Consider the following 2,630-nt stretch of genomic DNA (forward strand, 5'->3'; position numbering starts at 1 on the left):
AGATATTACACTAAAATCTTTGATGAACCTTCTGTAAAAACCAGCATGTCCTAAGAATGATCTATCATCTTTAACAGATTTTGGTGTTGGTAAGTTGGCAATTAGCTCGATTTTAGATTTGTCAACCTCAATTCCTTTTGATGAAACAATGTAACCAAGTACAATGCCGTTTGTTACCATAAAGTGACATTTTTCCCAATTCAGTACAAGATTATTCTCTTCACACATGTTCAAAACCTTTTCCAAGTTAATTAAACAATCATCAAATGAATCACCAAAAATAGAAAAATCATCCACAAAAATCTCAAGAAAACATTCAACCATATCACTGAATATGCTAAGCATGCATCTTTGAAACGTGGCTGGTGCATTACATAACCCAAAAGGCATTCTTCGATATGCAAAAGTACTAAATGGACATGTGAAAGTAGTCTTCTCTTGATCTTCCAATGCAATTTCAATTTGATTGTAACCTGAATAGCCATCTAGGAAACAATAAAATTCATGACCTGCAACTCTTTCGAGGATTTGATCCATGAAAGGTAAAGGGAAATGATATTTTCTAGTCATTGAATTAAGTTTCTTATAGTCAATACACATGCGCCAACCAGTAATAGTCCGAGTTGGAATTAACTCATTTTTCTCATTTGTTATCACAGTGACTCCAGACTTTTTAGGTACAACTTCGGTAGGATTTACCCATTTGCTGTCAGAAATAGGATAAATGATTCCATTATCTAGAAGCTTAATGACTTCATTTTTCACTACTTCTTTCATATTAGGATTAAGTCTTCGTTGCATTTCTGTAGATGGTTTAGTATTTTCCTCCAAATAAATCCTGTATGCAAATCAAAGGACTAATTCCTTTTATGTCAGCTATGGTCCATCCTAATGCATTTTTGTGCATTTTCAGAGTCTGTAATAACTTACCTTGTTGATGTGCATTAAGTTTGGAAGAGATTATTACCGGAAAAGTTTCATTTTCTCCCAAAAAAGAGTATTTGAGATTGACTGGTAATGGCTTCAAATCAGGTTTTGGTGGTTGAACACTTGAAGGTATGGACTCAATTGATTGTGGTGGTAATTCTTCAATTTGTGGTTTCCAATTACATGCCTTTGCTTCTTCCTGAAAATAAACCATTTGCAACTCGTCAGGTTCATCAATCTCAATTTCACTAGAAGTGGTTTGAAATTGATCATGAACTAATTTTTCAATAAAGTCCACTTCCTGTAAATCATTATCATCTCCAGGTTGCTTGTAAATGTTGAAAATATTCATCTCCAATGTCATGTTTCCAAATGATAGCTTCATCAGCCCATTCCTACAATTAATCAATGCATTAGAAGTTGCAAGAAATGGACGTCCTAAAATAACAGGAATTGAATTACATGCTTCAACAGGTTGTGTATCCAAGACAATAAAATCTACAGGGTAAATGAATTTATCAACTTGTACTAACACATCCTCAACTATTCCTCTAGGCACTTTTACAGATCTATCAGCAAGTAAAAGAGTTACAGAAGTTGGTTTTAACTCACCTAGATTGAGACTTTGAAAAACCGAATATAGAAGTAAATTCACACTAGCTCCAAGATCAAGTAAAGCTCTTTCAATTTTATGTTCTCCAATAAAGCAAGAAATTGTAGGACAACCAGGGTCTTTATATTTCAAAGCATTATTGTTCTGAAGAATAGCACTTACTTGTTCGGCTAAAAATGCTTTCTTTTTCACATTCAGTTTTCTCTTCACAGTGCATAGATCTTTCAAAAATTTAGCATAGGAAGGTACGTGTTTAATAGCATCCAACAAAGGTATATTGATCCTTACCTGTTTGAAAGTTTCAAGGATTTCAGAATTGTGATTGACTTTCCTTTGTTTGGTCATGGCATGAGGAAATGGAAGTGCTGGCGGAGAATCAGTCTTTTCTTCACAATGTTCAAATTCAACCCCTTCCTTACCCTCAGAGATTGACTCATCATCTTTCTCACAAGGTTCAAGAGTGGGTTTTTCAATAACCTTACCACTGCGAAGAGTGATGACTGATTTGACTTGATCCATGTGTTGGCTTTCGGAACTACTTGCATTTGCATTGTATTGCCCCTTTGGATTTTGCTGTGGTTGAGATGGAAACTTACCTTTCTCTTGAAAACTGAGAGCAGATGTGAATTTTGCAAGAGCATCTTTAAAATTTGTCATGCTTTGAGTAAGTTGAGTGTTGATTGTCTCTTGCTTTTCAATGAATGCATGCAATGTTTCCTCAAGAGTTCTTCTAGGAGGTGGAGCATAAGGAGGTGCATATCCATGAGAATTTTGGAAATTATGGTGTGCTTGAAACGGTGGTTGTGAAGTTTGTGCATTATTGTTATCACTCTTCCAACTGAAATTTGGGTGATTTCTCCAACTAGGATTGTATGTTTGCGAGTATGGGTTATGATTGGGCCTTTGGAAACTGTTTAAAGCATGGGCTTGTTCATGGAGGCAATCCTTGAAAGAAGGCAAAGTTGGACAGTCATTGGTTGCATGTTCATTTGTTTCACAGATTTGACACACAATATCTTGAACAGATTTTAATTGACCACTTTTTTTCAATTCTAGTGCCTCGACTTTTCTAGCTAAAGATGTAAACTTG

Source organism: Populus alba, chromosome 16 (assembly GCF_005239225.2).
Source record: "Populus alba chromosome 16, ASM523922v2, whole genome shotgun sequence".
In the NCBI taxonomy this organism is placed as follows: Eukaryota; Viridiplantae; Streptophyta; class Magnoliopsida; order Malpighiales; family Salicaceae; genus Populus; species Populus alba.